The following is a 23,337-nucleotide window of genomic DNA, read 5'->3' as shown; positions in this document are numbered from 1 at the left end:
TATCGGATGTATGAACAATATGCATTAGAAAGCCAACGACCTGCATTTTGAATAACTTCCTTTGTTGCCCCCTTATGAGCGAGAGTAGTTGCTGTCCCAATCCGAAATGGGTGAGAGTTAAAATTTCTACTATCTATGTCAGATATATTTAATGATTTATCTAACGCTGAACTAAACTAATAACGCGTCAGAGGTTTTCCTGAGAAATGACAAAATAGAGGCCCCGACATATGTGGACACACTTGTAAGTACTCTTGCATAGCCCCAATAGGACACATAGCCCCATGTGATGCCTGCACACATAATGCCACCCCTTTGCCCATTTGATCTGTTTTTGAATGTTTTATGTTAATTGTCAATTTACTTGGACTTAATGAAACATCCTGTAGTTGTAGTATAGTTTTGACTGTATTGCCTTTTGACAAGGCAATTTCACCAATTCGTAGCAAGACATGAAATGCGAGCAAGAACGCTGCCTTATACAGGGCTGCTTCATAAGCACTGCTACAAACTATTTGAAGTTTTGGAATTATGATAAACAAGATATCCAATGTAATTGGTAATCGACTATCAACCCCCGGATCTGATCTTTTCATGCCTTGCAAGAGCTTTTGCACCACAAGGGTTTTAGTTGGGTCATATAAGCCCTTAAGTTTGTAATAAAAGCTAATTACTGAAATATATGACTTTGCTGTTGAGTGTTTATAATCTCTTATTGATAGTTGGGCAATGAACATATTTATGTGTGTCTCTGGTGGAGGCCAGATAATCAACTATCCTTTTGTCTTCCGAAATTGGTCGAAGGCTTGGATCCCCATTCTGTATGCGTGTGCGGTATTAATTGACATAGATGCGTTGAATAATCGCTCTACCTCATCCGAGAGAGTAAGATCAGGAATGGCTCTGGAATAGCCTGCGGCTCCGTGTCCGCTGCTGGTGCAAGGCGCCTGAAAACCTCTCACTTTTTGCGGGATATTGCATCAGCAATACTATTACCTTTGCCTGGTATATGATTGGCTTTAAACTGAATATTGTATCGTAATAATGCTAACATGAGTTGCCTTATTAATGACATTACTCTCTCTGACCTAGATGATTGTTTATTCAATATATGAACTAAAGCTACATTGTCTATGAAAAAAATAAAAAAAATAATTTTGTAATTTAATCCCCCACACCACCACAGATAACACAATAGGTATCAATTCTAAAACAGTAATCTCCCTCAAAATTGCTGTATTAGCCCATTCCGTTGGTCATTGTAAAAAGATCCATTCACCCTTAAAATAGCACCCCCAGCCTAACTCTGCTGATCCAGCGCTGTCTGTGAAAAGTTGAAGTGTATCAGAAGAATTCCACTGACTGTCTGGGAAATACACCAACCCATTAAATTGTTTTATAAATACAAGCCAAGTTCTCAAGTCTTCCCTCATAGGCCTAGTTATTCTTATGTGTAAAAATGGGTTATCTAACCCTATCATGGCATTGTAAAAACGCCTGTTAAAGGCTCTGCTGCCTGGTATTGCTTTGCTGAAAAAAATTATCTTGCCCATTAAAGCTTGGAGTTCCGATAACTTTATTTTTTCTTTGCCCACCCAGAATTGTAGAAGTTGGGCAAGTTCAGTAACTTTATCATGGGGGATTCTAATTTGCATCTGAATTTTGTCAATTAGTAGCCCAAGGAATACTAGGCAAGTAGTAGGTGCTACTGTTTTGTCCTGGTTAAGAGAAACCCCAATACCAACACATACTTCCTGGAAGGTTTGCATAAGTATGTTACATTAATCTGTGTTTGCACTACCAATGAAAATGAAATCATCCAAATAATAATGAATAGTTTGCACACCCGTTTTATCCCTAACCACCCATTCTAAGAACGTTGAGAATGTTTCAAATATTTTACAAGAAATAGCACATTCAATAGGCAAACATTTGTCATAGTAGTAATTTCCCTTAACGCACAATCCCAGTAACTTGGAATCACCTGGAGAGACTCGAAGTAACTGAAATGCATTTTTAATATCACATTTTGTTATGACCGCCCCCTTTCCCATTGTGCTTATGGTTTGTATAACTGTGTCGAAGGATGTGTATTTGACAGCAGTGTAAGTGCCCAAATGTCTTGACTGTTGCCCAGGTTGTTTTTTGGCATAGAAATGGTACGGGGTTTGCTGCCCTGTTGTTCCACTTGCAGGAAAGGCCCGATTAACATTGGGGGATGTCTGAGCTTGTGCTGCTTGGGTATTTAAACAAAGCAATGCTGGGTGCATATCGTTGCACTTAATACAGCGATATGCGTATGTGCACTGTACCCTGTTGCATTTTGCTTTGTAATTGTAATCAAAGCATTTGTAGTATGGTGATGGCTTTTAACTGGGGTATGTTGCAGATGGTAACATGTATATAAGCCACAGCTCATTGTCAATTACCCCCCCCCCCCCCCCCCTCCAATTACTTGATGGGTTTAGTGCCATACGTAACCTGAACTGTTCATCTTCCGTGACCCAACCCTGCGATTTTTCTGCCTCTAGTCTAACGTCGTGCAAGTACTTGAGCAGTTGCTGTGTTTTGTCAGGGTGTGCTGCTAGATTGATGCTAGCAAAAATTAAAAAAGCATCAGTCCATTTGTCAATTGATGTTATTTAGTTACTCTGCCTTGGTTGGGCAATAAATTGACCTTGCGCGTCCATTGACAAAGTTGAGAGTTGTAATTTACTGGGGTCACGCACCAGGAGATTAGCCAAATTGATATATTCCCCGTTAGCAAGTTTTAGTTAAATGAATTATCAACATGATACCCTAGCGATAACTGGGTAGAGTTAGCCATACAAGGTATACTAAGATTAGACACAAACCTAACTGGCTGCATACCAGTACATGCACCATTCTCACTAAAGCCCGTACCTGTAGTGCTGCTAGCCGCCAAGCCCGAGGTCGGAGCTGTCTGTACTGCTGGCGATACATTGGAATGTGTGACTATTTCAGGGGCCGAGGTTAATACTAAAGGCGGGTGGAGTTCAGATGATGGTACCGGTACAGACGAAGTTGGTCCTTTTGAAGCCGCTGTCATGCGCGGAAGTTCGAGCTCGGGTTGGACCGGGGGCTCACTTCTTGCTTTTTTTGCACTGTTTCGAGTGGTAATAATGGATCTCCTTGATTTAGCTTTGGGCACTTTGCTCAGGAAAAAACAATAATAATAATATAATATACAAAAGACTTTCCTAACAAAAATACCCTAAATACACGTGTTAATATCAAACACTGTTAAATCCAGAACAAATCAATGCTGGAAATTGCCATCGATAAGCGTATCAGCTTTTAAACACAAGTAAATAATGTTTTGAGTCACAAATAAAAATCCTATGGTTTCCTAAAAAACAAATTGAGCAATATTCTGCTCTCCGCAAATTTACCCACTTAACTTATTTCTCGATTATTCTAGAAAGGAAGTTAAAATTACATAATCTTAATTAAATCCACATGGACTTACATGATCCGGCAAGGCTGAATTGGTCCGTTTCCGAATAGACCTAATTTATCCGGAATGGATAAAAGATAGCGTCACTGCGATAAATCCGCATATACGAGACCAGACTCGTATATGCGTTAATATATCCAGGGGTCAGTGCTTGGCAAACTCTCTATTTTGTATTCCTTAAAGGAGTTATGAACTTTATCACATTTCGTTATCTTCACTTTTCCACATAAATATAAGTAGTGATTGCTCTTTCGCCAAACGCTTCGGATTTACCCATAAAAGTGAGAATCACAGAACCTTAATTGCAACGCCCCTGATCGCTGAGTATAGGTCAAAATCTGTGGTACTTCACCTACAGCTGGTGACGTCTCAATGTGAGTGAAAAGTCCTCGACGGAACGTAAAAGAAAGACAAAACTGTAATAATTGTGTCACTAACGTGTTTTTGTCCAGCTTGATTTATAGGTAAATATTTGTATTTCTTAGTAAATAAACAAATTTAGAGAGATGTACACATGCTAAAGTTCAATCGATCGAGTCATTGAGAAAAGCGTTCAGAGGATGAAATATTCGATGATTTGGGCGTTTCCCTACCTTAACATTGCAGGAAATTTTAGAAAGCACAATGCCAATCAAGTGAATACAACGAATGTGTAAATGTTGTTATGCATTCAATTCAATGGTTTTCAATTCGACATTTAGATATAACAACGACGTTTTATTGAATAATACTCATTTTAATTCATATTTCGATTCGATATTCAGTGAACGTGAATTAAATGACACTGCTCGATACCTAGCTATTCTTGTCAACATAGTTGTTAACGACAAACTAACAACTCATCTTTAAAACAAACGGGTTGACTTCAGTTTCCCCATCGTCAACTTCCCATATTTATTAGCAATGTTCCATTATCACTTGCATATGACATTTAATGTCTCCAAACTTATTCTCTAAGCAAGAGCCTGTTCTGGATATGATCAATATTTAAATGGAGGCAGGGTACTGACAAATAAGCTGATGTTACAAGGGGTTCAATAGCCTCGTTTAATGTCAGCAATTTGCAAATTTTATTGCCGTTATTTATAAGTTGATAGGGGTTTTCACAGTATTGTGACACTGGATGTTCACTCCTCCTAGACACCTGATCCAACCCCTGTTCTGTCCAGGTGTCCGTGTTTGCCCAACCATCTACATGTATTTTGTATTGCTTATGGGAGTTATGAGATTGATCACTGTTTGTTATCTTCGCCTTTCATTTTAACTACTCTTGCAAAGTTAAAATACATATGTAGTGACAGCTTTCCTATAGTAATTATGATACGATTTATGATAAATGTTTTAGGGTGGATGTTTCACTTGAATCATTACAATATATACAATATGTAGAACTGAGAACCAAGATTTGTGGAACGTTTTCTAGAGCTAATGCTAATGACAGCCGATGTGAGTGAACTATGCTTAATAGAGGTGAAGTAACAAATACTTTTTTTTAGATATAATTTTTTTTTCACGAATGTTTGCTTTTTATCAGGTACGGTTTATTTGCATATAGACGAAACAAATTACAAATGTCATAAGGGTCGGTTTTCATGGTTATATCCACGTCTTAGCTCGTCAATAATATGCAGGTCATTTCTTTACTTGTTCTACTATATACCACACACCAGTAAATGTGAAAAACAAAGAAATTGGCGATAGAGAGGCCGGAGTCATTTCATTTGTCAAAAAAATTAGTTAATAGTGTGCCGTTGACACATATTCTGAATAAAACAAGATTGATCACTTTTCTTGTCTTCACTTTTTCATTTGCCTGATTAATGTATGAAAAGTACGAGGCTTGAATTGATAACTTAATTTAAAAAGCACCATTTACTGAACATGCAATTTCCTTCTCAATTCATGAAAACAACACAATTTTGATGGTTAATTTCCTGATGTATGAATGCATGTAAACAAATGATTTAACAGGCATACTACCGCAAACAAACTTCTATATTATTGAACATTTTCATGATTGTGAAACATTATTTTACGGTGCAATTTTCTACATTAAACCTAAATTAAGCTTCTTTTTTTAAATATTCGCATATGTTGCACAATTTTAAAATTGATCAAAGTTGTTTTCATAAATGAACAGTTTCAGAGAATTTAAACCACTGCTGTTGCAGACATGAAGGTGTCTATGAATTGTCCTACTGCAGTCCGTAAGTTAATTCAAAATTTCTTATTTATAGATTTGAAACCCATGTTATCTTGATCAAAAGGAATAGCCTCGTGTATATAAATTGGGTAGTCAATGTTTCTTTCAGATGAAACCCATGTCATGGTAGATTCTGCTACAATAAAGAATTAATGTAACGTTTGTCTTGTGTAACGTTGAAGAACTTCAACTATATAAAGTAATATTCTGCGTACATGCATTTATTAGATAGATCCCACCTCTGGTGTGTCCAGGGGTCTGTGTTTGTTTGATCCCACCTCTGGTGTGTCCAGAGGTCCGTGTTTGCCCAACTCTTTATTTTGTATTGCTTATAGGAGTTATGAGATTGATCACTGTTCGTTATCTTCACCTTGCATATATGTATTTTAACCCATGAGGATTCAAAAGAAAATGATGACGATTTGTTATTTTCAGTAGTAATACTCTCTCTTACATATGGACGAGTTTATCCCTCCACGGACATGTGCTATCCGAAAAATTACTTTCGATTTGGACGACTTTCCGGAAATGTACTTCGTAGGCTTGAAAGTGTTGGCCCTTTCACTTGTGTTAGGGAGTGTCTGTTAAGAAGTAGCTGTCTGTCAATTAACTACAACTTCCAGAACCTTACCTGTGATCTGAACTACGCCAAGGCATATCGAAATGGTCACAATCTGACGACCGATGGAGATTTCCAGTACCTGGATAGAACAGGAATGCATGTACTGGTGAGAAGTGAACAGTGTTTGTATTGATGTTTGTCTCTGAACTCATAATTCTAGATAAAAGACATCACAAAGTCTTCCACATCTGCTTCGTACTTACATAATTCATGAACGTCGATGTCAACTCAACTTTATGATAACGTTAGCTTCTCCATCGTCATTTTCCCATCTTTATGTAGGTATAGTCCATTGTCACCTGAATATAGTGTTTATGTCTCTCAACTGATTCGATACGCAAGAACTTGTTAAGCATATGTTTAGTTTTAAAATTAAGACAAGCTAATGTTAGAGGGGTTTCAGCAGACTAGTTTAAAGTCAACATTTCGCAAATTCAATATGTTGGTCAGAATTTTCTAATTCGTCAATACAACTATTGATTTTGTATTCCTTATAGGAGTTTTGAGATTCATCACTGCTCGTTATCTTCATCGATTTCTTGTCCCAGATTCACTGTACTGTTTCGAAAATCACTTGATTTCGTGGTCTTGCTCACAGAAATTAGTGTTCTACGAATGTTATAACCATAGTGATAATATTTAAAAAAATATTGTTATAAAAAGTTGAAAGTCTCAATCAATGTGGGCCGCATAGAACGGCGTTGTGAAATGAATATGCAAATCATTTATCTGTAAGTAAAACATACATGCGTACCCTAAAATGGTCTTGACAATTGCGTTTATCTAGCATGAAATAATAGTGACATAATATTCAACACAAATTGTGAGTCTTGCAAATGAAAGGTGAAGATAACGATCAGTGATCTATCTCATAACTCGTATAAGGAATACAAAATAAAGAGTTTCGCAAACACAGACCCCTGGATATACATGTACTAGAGGTGGGATCAGGTACCTCGGAGTAGTAAGCATCCCCTGTCAACCGGTCGCATCTAACACGAGCCCTCTGTCTTGATAAGGTAAACGGAGTAATCCGAAGTCAACATCAGTGTGCCATGAATTGCCTATCAATTGTTATAAAACACACCAGACAGTATTTGACCCAATAATAGGTTATATTGGCAAACTAGATCATTATAACGATAATATAATTTGTAAAATACCGACTTTAAACGTGACTGTTGAAGACCCTGTAACATCAACTTGTTAGACAGTAGCCTGCATCAATCTGAAAATTGATCATCTTGCATTTCGAATCAGTTGGGAGACATAAACACTATACACAAGTGATAATGGAATAATGCTACATAAAGATGAAAAGATGACGATGGAGAAGCTAAACTTATCCCGTTCATGAATTATCTAAGTACGAAGCAGATGTAGAAGACCGTGGTGTCTTTCATTTACACATATGTATACAGTAAACATGCTAAAAATCACTATTTATAATTAGAGTGCATAGTGTCTTGTTCATAAGAGTTGCCATTGTTGAATTGAAATTCTCTATTGAACACGATTTGTAAAGGACTTTATGTTGAGGGGGGATACTAATATTTAGAAATACTTATTAACCTACAGCTACTTAGTCACAGTAACATACAACCCTTCAGATGAGTAAGGTACTTATATAGTGATATTCCATCAGATGGAATGTAAGGACATACTGTTTCTTGTCCGTCTGTTTGCAGCTTATAACCATAGCCATACAGTGTACCTGTTGAAATAAAGAACTCACTTTGGTCATACCTGTTGAAATACACAGCGTACCTTGTGTAGTGGATTAGAATTCAATTAATAACACAATTCAACGATTAAGATTTATTCACAGGTATTTACTGTCTATTACATCAATGAAAAATACTAACATATAATAGCCAAAGTTCAGAAGTCACACAGCGGGGTGTCCCGAGCAAAATCAAAAGTAAATATCTAAATAAAAGTCAGTCTTCCAAGCGTCGCATATTTTTTGATAGTAAAAATCGTTTGCCAACACATAAACAAACACCGTATGATGTATGCTGTAGGGAAATCCCTCTTTAACTATTACGTCATCATACGAGTGACGTAGAGCTATTTTTATCCGCTAGACTTTCAGTTGTTTATCACCTCGGTACACTCAACCAATTGCAGTTTGGGCTGGATATGTCGACATTGATATGATGAATTTAAAAAGTGACCCGGATCGATACAATATCCACCCATATATAGCAATTTCCATAATGTAAAACTTATACGGTACCAATGTTGATGCACCAGATGCGCATTTCGACAAATAATGGCTCTTCAGTGATGCTCAACCGAAATGTTTGAAATCCGAAATAACTATGAAGTTTTAGATCTAAATATAGCCAAAAACAGCGTGCCAAAAAAAGTGGAGCCAAATTCGTCCAAGGATAAGAGCTATGCATGAGGGAGATAATCCTTAATTTTGAAATGAATTTCTAAATTTTATAACAGCAATTAAATATACATCCATATTTTCAAGCTAGTAACGAAGTACTTAGCTACTGGGCTGTAGAGACCCTCGGGGACTAACAGTCCACCAGCAGAGGCCTCGACCCAGGGGTCATAATGTAAAACTTATACGGTACCAATTATCTGGACTCAGATTTTGGGCATTTCCCACATTCAACGCCAAATCTTATCTAAAAGAGGCAAATACCCTACTTTCCGTATCAATATCCTAAATCTGCAACTAGTTACAATGTAACTTTAGAAATATGCCTTGATCGAAGTTAAATATTGTCATCTTTCACATGTGTCAAGTCAATATGTATACACCTTGGTTTTCTTTATTCTAAATGACGATACAACTATCTATGGGGGGGGGGGGGGGGGATTTCAATGTCACAATGTCATATAAAGATTACTTTAGTACACACTATATATAAACACATGAGACTTATGTAGGCTATTATAAAAGAAAACTGAAAAAAATCACCTGACAAACATATTATTTGTTACACAGTTAGTTAGTGACCTGATACGGAAAAATACATGGTGTGAAAAGAAAACCCGTATCGGGCGAGACGAAGCCGAGCCCGATACGGGTTTTCTTTTCACACCATGTATTTTTCCGTATCAGGTCACTAAGTAACTGTGTAACGAATTTATCACGTCGAAGACCTCTAACTGTATATGCGGGGGTCTATATCATACAACTTAGTCAAATGTCTTTCCTGAATAAAACTGATACATGTACTTTTTTCAAAGTATATAGTATGCACTGGGACTTATGATATTGTATGATATTGAAGTAAACATTCAAAGCAATTTTCATAAGTAAAATAAAGTGCTATAATATTTTTTCTCTCCTGAAATGATAGGTCGTAATAAATTACTGTCGTATATTAAATTATATTTAGCACTGAACAAATCAAATTTATAAGAATCTAGTTTAATTTTCTGTTTTCAGGCAAAATTATTTCCATAGACCTGATTGGAATTCGCGTTGATTTATCTATCGAATTAAATCTTATTATAGATAATCTTTCTATCATGAGACAATAAATGATATTAAAGAATGTAAAATGCCAAATTCCTATGCACAAATGACAAAGCTCCGGCACTTCTTTGATGTTTTAAAGAAACGAGTGACCCAACTTTCTGATCATAATGTTAGCTGTTTGTTAACGTCCCGTCGAGATGTGTTCACTCATATTGAGACGTCATCAGCTGTAGGTGAAGTACCTACGCTCAGGACCGTAGCAGTGAATGTTTTTAACGTGCCGCGACAGTTTTAAGGTCATATCTAAAAGACCCGTGATTCTCACTTCTAAATATCGAGCGTTTGGCGAAGGAGCATTATGATTATTATTAGAGACTTAGGTTTGACGCGGCCTTGGCACGAGCGGAGCTCGAACTCACGACCTCCCGGCTACAATAGCATTGAGCTGCCGCGACTGGTCCAGAGCATAACATGACTAGTGAACTTGGTGTGTATTTATATATAGTTAAAACTGTAATGGAATGTTTCTTGTATACTTATATACAACTTGGATAACCCACAAAATCAAATCATGGTGCAATGAATTATGTACTTGACATGCGTATTATTTACAAGTATCAACTAAATTACTTGTTCGTATATTCCCCCCCCCCCCCCCCCCCCCATTAACACACAAAGCAGTTGGTATAAATTCGATATTAGTACAGGAATTGATATTGAAATTATATTCGTGAGCTATCATTTCTACAGGTAATCCAAAATTCCATCGCCGGAGACCCACGGCTGATCTCGTCTTGTACTCATCAAGTGATAAATAGAAGACGAGATCAGCCGTGTGCATCCGACAATGGCAAATTTCTTGAATTTTCATAATCTATGCACTAACTATTATATCTATTTTGATAATTAATCATGGGCCTATCAACATTGATGTTGCTGATGCACAATTGGATTCATTACATACAAATTATGGAAACTAAAATATAGATTAATGAATATATCATTTTCGTTTTTATGTATATTAGATAGAAACAGCTAGAGACATCGTATACATCGTCATGTATCCTTTTTTGTTACATCCAATTGGAAAGTCTTTATTGCTGGCAAAGTTCCATGCATTGGTTGGTTGCCGCCTCTCACTTTTTGTTTATAGCACGCTATGAATTTAACCCTTGCCCCCCCCCCCCCCCTTCCAATATTTCCTCTGGCTGCCACACCCCTTTCAACTTTGGTCTATGTTCCTGTCATCACATTGTTCTCGGTGGTGATCTCTCTGCATTTTAGCATTGTTTAACAAATGAAACGTTTTCAGTATAATTCTTATTAATGATACATCTGAATCTACACTTATCCATAGTCTATACACGCAACCACGCGAATTAAAAAAAAAAGTACTTGCATATTTATTGTTTCTCCTATAATGCCCGTTTAATCAAGCTCACAAACGTTATAATTGTTTATTTCTGTTTTCACCGTTATAATTATTTAATCACCCCCATAACTACCATTGCTCTCAGATATACTTCGAATATCGTGCAGGAAAGAAAACCCGGGTCGTTTCTTCGTTGTCGTATACAATCGATGATAGAAAAGTGCAGAGTACAGACACTCGACGTACAGCTCGATTGACTCACACTGAAGTTTTACATTTGATCTGTCACATTCCTATTTAGCACAACTGTTATCACACGATATATCCCGGAAACATTCCGGCCCCCAAACATTACGTCATAATCAATACACAAGCAAATTACTACGTCGTTAATTTTCAATTTTTTTTTTATCTTTTACTCAGTTAAACCGATAAAGAAATTGTTAAAATAAATTATTGATAGTTTCTAAATGCAATTGAAAGTATATAATAAGAAGGTTATAGACTTTGTATGGGAAAACATGACGACCTCGTTTTTTGTCGCGGACGGACCTCGCAAGCTCGGTTCGTCTACGCGCCAAAAAACTCGGTCGTCATATTTTCCCATACAAAGTCTATAACCTATAATTATTTCTCTGTTACACAATTACCTCATTTGGACCCAAAGTCTCATATTATGATGACATTTTCCCCGTGATACAACTATAGACATGTACGTCGTGACGTACTTTTATATTGTGACGTCATATACTGTGAAGTACACTGTGGAACATTTTATGAGGTTTGTTTTAATTTTACTCGGGACACCTTAACGCTGTTATGAAGTGCTCGTTGTAAGTTCACTGAGCTGAATTCACGCATGGTAATAAGCCTCTTTAGAACACTGTTGAAATCAGCTGTTAGGTCCAGACCCCAGCAATGTGACATCTAATGAAATTCTACATATTACTCTTTCTACAAAAGTTACAGTCTTGTTTTTATTGAATTATAATTTCGTATCCCAAACGTATAATTATATTAACTTCTCAAACAACCTGTGTATTGCCTCTCCTAAACAAGATTTTGAAACTAGAACGTCGACTTTTCCAAATTCGGAAACTAGGTCACATAGGTCAATAAGCCATTATTGAATACACCCTGTAGTCATGTACTGCAAAACACTTAATACATGTTGTTATTGAACAGATAAGTAGAATGATATGTGTGTGATCTTAAATTAAAAGTACCAGAAATTAGAAGCAGTTACACCTTAATAGCTTACGATTTCATTGTATATTGATACATTACAATGCAATATGTTAAGACGAAGGAGTAAACCTGAGACAGGTTTATAAACATATTTCATCACTGTTCGTTATGTCCACCTTTCATATAACATGTCTGTGATGGAACGTATGTGCCTCTTAACAGATAGACACAGCTCCCTGCACTGAAACAACATGTGGGGAATATGAGCGCTGTGAAATCCTTGCTAACAAAAAAGTGATCTGCAGCAAACCAGGTAAACTAAAAACTAGACTTTTTGACATCATAGACATTTGCTTCTTCAACAACAATGGAAAACGGAAATATTGATTTTTAAAGATCAGTCATCCAAAATCTCCTTTGCTAAACACCACTCTGGTTCCACGCACAAGTACTCTGACGTTGAAATAAAAAAGAAGAAGATATAATTCCTCATTGGCAATATCTTTGTGGTCTTCAGTGATAAGGTCTACCAACAGTCTGTTAGAATGTGCTCCATTGTTAGGTGACCTGTTTTTATATTCCTGTGAAGCAGAATTTATTCAAAAACTTCTACGTGAGAAGAAAAAAATCTATTGCTGTGGTCTTCAATTCGACATTTAGAGATATCGACGACGTTTTATTTATTAACAATAATAGCTTTTATTCATACATGTAGGTCGATTCAATATATCACTGTGAACTTAAAATAAAAGACACTACAGAATCATTCACGTCTGTTTTATACTTAGATAATTATTGAATGTAGACAATAACGGCAAACTGACAACTCAACTGTATGACAAACGGGATGATTTCAGCTTCTCCATCGTCAACTTCCCATATTTGTGTAGCAATATTCCATTATCACCTGCATATAGTGTTTATATATCTCAACTGATTCGATACGCAAGAGCTTGTTCTGCGTATTGTCAGTTTTGAAATCGAGGCAGGCTACTGACAAACAAGTTGATGGTGCAGGGGTTTCAACAGTCTCATTCAAAGTCATCATTTCGCAAATTCTAAGGTCGTTATAACGATGTAGTTTGTTAATATATAACCTATCATTGGGTCAAATGTTGTCTGAAGTGTTTCATACCGAGTGTTTGGCCGTTCTTGACTCACTGATTTTGACTACGGATAACTCCGTCTACCTGATCAAGAAATAGGGCTCACGGCGGGTGTAACCGGTCGACAGGGGATGCTTACTTCTCCTAGGCGCCTGGCCCCACCTCTGGTATATCTAGGGGTTCGTGTTTGCCCAACGCTTTATATTGTATTGCTTATATGAGATGGATCACTTTTCATTCCATCCAATCATAAACTAAAGAATAGTATGCAACATTTTGAAAAATGCGAGGAGTTCCAATGTCAAGTTTGAAAATATGCCGGATGGCCGTAAATAATAGTGTACTAGATCTCTCTTTGAAAGTACAGGTGCCAAAATTAAGAAATTTGTCATCAGAATATGTGGGGAAAATTGAAGATTAATCACATTCTCTTTACCTACAAATCTATTTCAACTATATCCACAGAATGCAAATCACATGTAAACCAGAAGAACATTCAAAGTGTGAATATATTTTCCAACACTACTCTGGCAGTCGGTGAACATGTCCATTATTACTGTGATGTGATGTCCAACCTGCAGGTCACATATCGATGTCAACAGGATGGAACCTGGAAAATTACAGACGACTCCGATAAAAAATGTGGTACGTAAGCAGAGAAACACAAAAATGTAGTATGTAAGCAGAAAACAGAAAAGTGTACTACGTAATTCAGAAAAAAATGTAGTACCTAATTTAAAAAAAACCCACAAAGATGAAGTATGTAAGCAGAAAAAAATGTATTACGTAATCCAGAGAAACGCAAAAATGTAGTACGTAATTGATAAAAATACAGACAGGTCAGTGCAAAAATATATATACTATTAGTACGTAATTATAAGAAATCATTATTCATATATTCATTCTTGCAAGTTATATCAGATTTAAATCGATTAATTCTAGTATCCTTTTAAACTTGAGATGGTAAAAATATGTAAAATAATGATAATGTTGTTATTTCGTTATTCTACTAAACATTTCGTTTGTAATTTCGAAAACATTAAAATGTCTTACCATTTGCGTTTGTTGTTGAAAATCCGAACTTTGAGATATCCGGTCCACAAAAGCATTTATTTTCACAAAATGTTAATATCTGTGGCACTAAATTTATTGTGAAAACAAAATGCTCAGTTTTTAGCAAAATAAAGATGGCAGAGAGATTTGATGATGCCCAAAACTATTTAGGTGAATTGAATTTTTTGTCAGAATTATCTCCCCTTGTAGAACAAATTAAACAATTTTAGAATTTGTATGGTGACCTTTACCTTTCTTTGCATATTTTGAAAGACTATGGTTATAGGAATTTTTTCACCAAGAGATCTCTTTGGAAATTATATTCTGATTTACTTTATATCCCAACTATCTATTTTGTATTGCTTATAGGAGTTATGAGATTGATCACTGTTCGTTATCTTCACCTTGCATATGTCAGAAATATGTTTTTCTCATAGGGATTAACAACAGATATTTCTTCTATGTCTTGTCAATTTTAAAAATATTTTGGTGAATCACTGTGTATGTTAATTATCTTTCATTTGATACCAAGTTTTCTATTACAATACTTCTCATTACCAGCACATTAGAGTTATCTCGCTTTGATGACTCTTGTGCGTCATTGGTAAGAAAATGCACAAGTCTCGCGAGCAAGTGCAAGATTACTGGGACATAAAGGGAAAAGAGTACCAATTCATTTCCCATAGACCTCAATGTTAACCTTTGGCCCTCTCACTAATTAACTATATCGATTTTAAATAAATGACCGCAAACATTTCAATGTTCATTCCAAGTGTTGATAAAAAATGACAAAAAATATATAGGCTCCCGTGCCTTTATAGGCCATATTTGTACTTTTTTAAAACACATAGCAATCTGCAGTAAATTACACACTTCATTTTAAGCACACCCCTACCATGGTAATTTCCTCAGTCATTTCTCGATTTTGTACGATAATTTTTCATCCTGACAATTAATTTGAACCTCTATAATATTTCTTTCAATTCCAAATAATTTCACTCTTGATATTAGCCAATCACGCAACACCTAGACATTTATATCTCCGCTCAATCTTGGGTAAACTCCGTCCGGGTTACGCATACGGGGGTTTGGTACTCTCATTCCTATACGAAACGTTCATAGCACCCCCCCCCCCCCTTTTTAAGTTAATGTACATGGTGTACTTTTAAATAAAATAGCCATTGGTCAAACTGCATTTTAAAAATATTCTAAAACTAATTTATCAAGGATGTTACATGTTTTTTTAAACTCTACTACACCTATTATAAAAATTCCAAACAACGATGTTCTCTGTCCTAATTCAATCAATATTTTGTAATTTTCAAAATAGCTTAGATGCAGTTTAGAAACGCATTTGTTGTGTGAATGAGTGTTATAAACGTCTAAAAAAAATGCAGTTTGGCAAATATATAACTTATTCTAAAATATTTGAAAATGAGAGAGAGAGAGAGGGGGGGGGGGGGTTACATTAACCATTACAAAGTCCATGCCATATGAACCTGTCCAAATGGTATGATAAAATAAAATGTCTTCATAATCTGACAGAATAATTTTAATAACATATGAATCCCATCAATTACAAGAAAAGTCATTGTGTCGGATGTGCATATTGGTTTTTCCCTTCACAGTTCTTCTTGCGATTGATGTTTTATATCCAGGGGCAGCACTTTATGAGGCAGTGGGTCCAGGGTCCAGGGGGCAGATTTAGTATCATTAAATCTAATGATTCACATAGTTTAATAAGTTCGTCCGTTTTCTTGTAAGAATAACCAAATTCCTAAATTTGCCTTTAGAATTTTAATCAGTGTCGTTGTTTGCAGTCGGTTATAATATGTATTCGATACTATAATTTATATTACGTATGCCTAAGTAATGTTTACGTATGTTGTCCCGGTAGCACGACTTTACGCGCCTTTAATTTGAAGAGTTCCACTAATGGAAATGATAAGTATTCTTGGAGACTTTTTTTTTTAAATCGGATACTTAAATGCTGTATTATCCTTAACTGGGAATACTATTATGTCTGTTGAAACAAATAAAAAGTAGAAATAATCTTCGTATCGCTAAATTTCAGAATGTCAAGCCAGAGGTTTCACTTACAGCGAACTGTCAAATGGGTGCTACATGTTGGTGTACAAAAACAAATCCCATGATGGAGCCAGAAGATATTGCATGTCTACATTTAAACACAGCCATTTGTTTCTTGCTGATTCGTCCAGGAAAATCAATGCCGTGGTTAACACTCTGTGTGTGTACATAATTTATTTGATTTTACGAATTGAAAGCATAACAATGGCATTACATCCACTAAGTCCCTGTAACATAGCATCTGATCCCACCGCTGGTGTGTCCTGGGGTCCCTGTTTTCCCGTGTCTTAATTTTGCATATCTTGTACAATATAGAATTTATGAGATTGATCACTGTTCGTTATCTTAACTTGGCCTTCTGTTAAAAATGACAATTGGTTTATTTTCATGAAGATTTTATACACTACTCATTGGTGTAAGATGCTGGTGATCAGCATTATATAGCATCGAAGCTTTTTGAATTCTTACGAAGTGCCAAAAATATACCATTCTCTTTTCAGAAACATAGAGCGAATCAGGGGCGCGTTTTACAAAACAACTTATGACAAAGTCGCAAGTCTTAAATTGTATTACACAGTTATTACTTTGAGTGAGTGAAGTAAAACTTTTCTCAGGCTTAATTTTCAACATTTTAAAAAAGATATTTTGCATTTGGAGTGAATGATCTTACAATAAACTGGAAAATTCCAGTATGTAAAGTTGGCCTTAAGTCGTAAGGTCTTTGTAAAACGCGCCCCAGATTCTTTCTGTATATGAATGTAATCTTTCAAAGATCAATGCCTTCTTAACCACAAAGTCGCCCATCATGTTTGAAATCAAAACCAGGCGGCCGTTTCACTAACCGATCATAGATCATAACGTATACTTAAATGTGAACGTAGCACGTACGACCGTTCCACTAAAAGTTAAGACTTGCGATTTACGATCAATATTGATCGTAACCTTACGAGTGGTCTAGGGATATCGTAAGTGCTGCTACATGCACGTAAATAGGCAATTTGGCCGCCATGCTGTCCCTGCCTGAGATCATTTTGTAATAGTATTTATTCGACTGAGTTTTTTTTAATACTTTGTAGGAAGAAAACAATCACAATGACTTGCAGTTTGCTTTTGCACAAGAATAGTGTCCTTCTTTGTTACGCACAACTACAGAAATGTCAGTTTCACAGGGGCTAAGCCCATTTTGGGCCCGAACTCTGTGATACCATGAATAGAGTAAATATAGATTTATTGTATCACAGAGTTCGGACCCAAAACGGGCTTAGCCCTTGTGACCAGTCTGCCGAAATAAATGTAAAGGCAATAAATTCATCGCTGTACTCCCATATTTCCATTTTTTTTAAAATTGAGGAGGGGTTAGGTAATCAATATATCGAACACGTGATGATAACGAACACTGTTGTTAGAGAAGTAACACGTGCTACACGTGCCTGCCTCATCGTTAGTTTATATGTATATTTAACATTAGGCAGAATTCAAGACAGTAATTCTCATAGACATGTTCGGAAATTAAGTTTCTTTAGTAACAGTTGATTTAAACACGAGACGTTGCGATTCGACGTACTCGGCTATTTTTTTCCGTCGGATCAATAGCTTTGATGCAACTGACTAACTGCATGATACATGCACATTCGAATGATAAACATTACAAATTTTAAGGGAAATATGATAACATGATTTGGTAATGAGAGAGGGGTTAAAATCCTAATTTTGCAGGTGGCACGTTTCTGTAGTTTTATGAAGGTCGTTAGAAATCAAAAATACAAACTAGGCCTACATGTATACACAGAAAAGGAATAGGTCATTATCGGACCCTTGGGGTTCCGACTCCTTTTTATAAAGTGCATTTATCAATAATGATTTTTAATAAATGATCTGGATTATACACCATCACGTAAAGCTGGAAGTATATGCTTACATGCGTAAACGAAAAAATATACACCCCCCCCCAAAAAAACCCCCCAAAACAAATGCATGGGGAAAATAAATTGAGTCCATGATTTGAAATTTATACAAATACGCGAATAGATAGGTCATTAGTGACACGGCTTATTTTACAATAATGATTAAATGAATGCGTGTATATATCCATTGTTTGAAATGTGTTCGATGCAGGATAAAATTTCCTATACTTGTGTGCAATTTCATTTTCATTTTATTATCATATTTTTTTTTTATCAATATCATTTCATTTCCTTATTATTTTTTTTTTAAATTCTTTGAATATAATTTACTTATTGATGGAAACTTGACTCACTTGAGCAGATCGATACATGGCATTTAAAATTCTATAAAATGTAGATCTTTTTATATTATTTCCTATATCGTTTTTTCCCCAATTTTAAGTTACATGAAAGTCAATAAAAATTATCCTCTTTTAACATTCTAGGAACTTTCTTTACGTTACACTGGAGATCGGGCTCAAAATTTCCGTTGTTTTTGTTGACAACATGCATGGGTTACTGCAGACGATAAGGATATGTTTAAAAGCATGAGGAAATAATGAATGGATATTTTTATCCATGGTAGGAATAATCTTAAATCTACCTCCACAGAGAAAAGAGTTCTAAAAAGTCAGAGGTAAATCGCAATCGTAAGTGCATGTTACGACTACGATAGGTTTCATAAAACGCTCGTATACATGTACATGCGCGTCAAAGTGGTTGCAAACGCAATCGTACATTTACGATCTACGATCGGTTAGTGAAACGGCCGCAAGGTACTAAACATAACGATTTAGGTGAAAAAATTCCACGAATTGGCGCGATATTCGGTGAGAATATTATCTTAGTTTTGTCATATGAGAATTTTAGAATGATAAAATAGGTATATAATATATATTCCAATCTCAAAATTTTACTCTTGGTCAAATCGACCCGGTGTATTGCACTGACTTTGGCTAACTCCGTTTATCTTATAAAGATATAAGGCTCACGGCGGGTGTGACTTGGCGACAGGGGATGCTTACTCCTTCTAGGCACCTGATCTCACCTCTGGTGTGTCCAGGGGTCCGTGTTAGTCTAGCTATCTACTTTGTGTTGCTTATAGGAGTTATGAGAGTGATCACTGTTCGTTATCTTCACCTTCCATGTACATAATTGAATAGAATATTACTCGACGAATGTTTGCATATTTCATTAAGATTATATCTTAAGGTAGATAATCATTTAATGTTTTTTTTTTTTTTTTATTTCAGCTGGTCTTTACCGATCTAGTAATCTATTTGTCTGGATAGACGGGACTTTTAACAAGACTACTGGGAAAATCATCACTTCACTGGGTTCCCGTCCTGTTCAAGAATTCCAAAAACTACCAGAATACGCTAACGTTGGTTATCAGTCGGATGGATGTTTCATGATGTTTAGTGTTGTTGGTTTGCCCGCTATCAGGATTAACAGAATATGTACCGCAAGAAATTATTTTATTTGCGAATTGAATTAAAGGACATATTGCAAGTTACTAAACATTTTAATGTTTAAAGCAAATCATAATTTGCCTAATGCTTTTATGTTTCAAGCAAACCTATTCTTTTATGCAAAAATGATTTTATATATTTAATCTAAACAATATATCTTTGTATGTATAATACATAACAGGATTGGACAGCAGGCGATTGTAGATGTGTTTTAAATGAAATATATTGCGTAGTTTTCGGGTTTCAAATCTAGCAATATGCATATTCACTCTTAGATTTTACGCGCCATTATGTATGACGTCATATGATACCTCGAGCGAGAACGTATCACGCGAACCAAAAATGACGTTTCTGGAAAATTCGATGCATTTTAAAAGAAGAGTTCCGGGCAGGTTGAGATGGTTGACAGAAAAAAAACCTGCCAAAATTAAATTTAAAGATTATATTTGCAACATGTAAGGATATAAGACTGTGATTTAGCTATATTGGGATGTGCACATCACAAGAACAGATACAGTAAGTTTTATTTCTTGCAGAACTTCGGCCTGTAAATAATTAAGCGAGTTGAATCGCCGCCATTTTTAAGCTTCCGACCATGTTGATTATTTGATATGTATAAGGTTAGATGTGTATTCATATATTATGACCCAAGCAAATGTGCTGTTAATTCCCAAACGCCCGCGCTCGTAAATTCTGAAAGTCACTATGTAGTAGTTACCCCATATGATATTGAAATTTAAAAATTCGAATAAAATTCTTAGAACCCATATTCATGAATTTTTCTGTTTAAAAATTTAGCAATATATTCAACTGATGATGGTGGTTACTCTTTTGAAAATCCTATTTGATATCCTTCATTCTAATACATATTTTGACTAAATTGGCTGAAAAAACATGTACATGTCTATACAATATATTAAAAACAAAAATAAATGGTGAAACATAAGAGAGAAAAAATTAAAAATTGTAAGATGCGAAACCATAAAAGAAACACAAGTCTGATTCACTCTGTCCGCTAAACAAGTTTATCTCTCAAACGCATTCTTATCACGTGACTGGGTCTTTTATAAAACTCTTTATAAATGCTACCCGTATTTATATGTACACGTGTTTCTCGACTTAAGGAGAATGTGGAAATAGAAAGTCTTTGGGACGAGACCATTGACGATATTATCTTGTATCAAGGTTTAAGTGAGATTCAGTGAGAATATCTATAATGTATTTGGAGAACTTAGTCCGACACAGTTATCCGTGTTTGATATGTGCAATTTTGATCTGGAGGAACGTCATACAATGGACAGTGATGGTGTTGTTTTTTTTCTTTCGAGAATGTGGGAGGGGTTTGAAGAAAAGTGTGGGTTATGTACAGATAACCCACACTTTTAACAAAGGAAAGCACGCCAAGCTATGGTACAGCGTGTTAAAATACACTGTATATAAAAATATGCATTGTGTATGTACCAGTATATGTGCATTATATTTCTGAAGTGTCTTTATATTTATTTTAACCCCCCCCCCCCAAATAAATCCTTCATTTTGCGTTCAATGTGAGTTCACCGTTTACTTTGCGCTTGCGCTCCGTTTGCACAATACGTTTGCTCACTGTACTACGTTCAGCGTTCACTCGCCGTTCTAGAGCTCTGCGTGCGTTCACCGTTTGCTCACCGTTCACACAATGTTCAAGTTGGGAAGTAGAACGCTTCAGGGGCTGTACTCGGATGATCTAAAATGAAGGGTCACTTTCATAAAAAAAAGATTTACGCAAATCATTTATGCACTTATCCATGAAACACTGAGCGCAAACAAATAAATATCCATACAAATGACAGTAAATAAGCTATTTTACGAGAAAAAATCCCCAGAAAGATGGTCTCGGATTTCTTCATTATAAATTGATCGAAGATTGATTTGTCCGTAGGGGATCAGATATATCTCCCTAAACTTTGATAACGTTCTTGGTGTATTCATCTGAAAGTTAATAATGATATAGTGTACTAGGACAACCTCTACGATGCCCAATAAAGGGTGTTATTATTCATTCACTTTCGGAATCCTTTTGTTTAGACTAATCGCTTTTGACATGTACATGATTATGGGGCTATACAAGGCCATGCGACCCTGTCACCTTTGACACAATGTTGAACACCCAAAGTCAATAAAAGCGTGCAATTGAGGGTTTCAAAATCATGGTTTATCGACCATTCAAAATATATATGGTAACATGCGTTTATTAAAGGTAAATATCTGTTGAACACTCACCTCAAATTGTTTCAAGTTAAGTATGACAGATTTTTTTTTTTTTTTTTACAGTAGGTCAAAGTATGGTATATTTTTCGAGATTTTTCTCACATGTAACCTTCGTTACTGAGTCCTTGACATGATAATATGTAAGATAAACATTAATTTTCCATGCATTATTCCATAACTTGTATTGGAATTGACTGAGCATATATTTTTGTAATTTGCGAAAGACAATAAATACAGGTTTTCAAAGAAAATATTTAATCAACACAACAAGAAATTATCTGCTGTAAAAGTCAGCAATAAGATTTTAAGAGCGCAAAATAAACGACCAGATATCACTTTCAATATCTTTGAAATGGCAGAAAATAAAATTGATTAACAAATATTTTCGAACAGTTCAATATGTATGAAACATGAAAGCAAAAGACTAGCAATAGATATAGAACGATAGCTTTTTTGTATGTAAATCAAGTAGCGCTGTAATTATGTAACGTATGTTTCAACACTTACACAACAGTACATCCATGAAAATATTATGCCAAAACGATGTCATCATCAGTTATTCTTTACGATTGATGTTGCAAAATCATAACGACATCACTTAATTCAATGGAAATACCAATTTTAATAGAAATATAACGTAGACAAGCAAAAAAAAAAAAAACAAAAAAAAAATAACCAAATGTGTCTTTTCTTCTGAATTTGTTAATTTGCAATAAATATGCGATTAAAACAAAAGTAAAAGATTGATGTTTCACTATATGAATGCTCATGATTCTTATAGAAATAACAGACACATATTTTGAAACCTGGATTGCTCTTTGTTATAATAAACAATGAAAGTAACGTATGTTTCTTATTTTTCCTTTCATTACTATAAACACATCATTTCTATTAAAAAAATGGAAAGAAACATATTTACCCGTTTCTAACAATCTGTTTACAATAATAATATAAAGAAAATGTTTAATTTCCCAACATTTTGATTAAATGTATACCGAATCTTATGTTTTTGTTGCTTATTTTGGAATACCTTTCCATAGAAAATGTCAGTATAATCCACCACGCGGTGTTATGAATGAATATTTAAAGTGAACCTTAAGACATAGATGTCTCCTAT

At 35.4% G+C, this 23,337-nt stretch overlaps 1 long non-coding RNA gene across 1 annotated transcript; it reads left to right on the top strand.

Annotated features, from left to right (window-relative positions):
- Nucleotides 1–10,116: 10,116 nt before the first annotated feature.
- Nucleotides 10,117–22,900, top strand: LOC130046437 (uncharacterized). The gene is made up of 4 exons (XR_007365822.2): nucleotides 10,117–10,238; nucleotides 12,534–12,624; nucleotides 13,883–14,062; nucleotides 19,755–22,900. It is a non-coding gene; the product is annotated as an uncharacterized LOC130046437 (long non-coding RNA).
- The last annotated feature ends 437 nt before the right edge of the window (nucleotides 22,901–23,337 follow it).

Source organism: Ostrea edulis, chromosome 1 (assembly GCF_947568905.1).
Source record: "Ostrea edulis chromosome 1, xbOstEdul1.1, whole genome shotgun sequence".
NCBI classification, from domain to species: Eukaryota; Metazoa; Mollusca; class Bivalvia; order Ostreida; family Ostreidae; genus Ostrea; species Ostrea edulis.
Note: the sequence above shows the minus strand (reverse complement) of the source record. Positions and strands in the feature narration are given on the sequence as shown.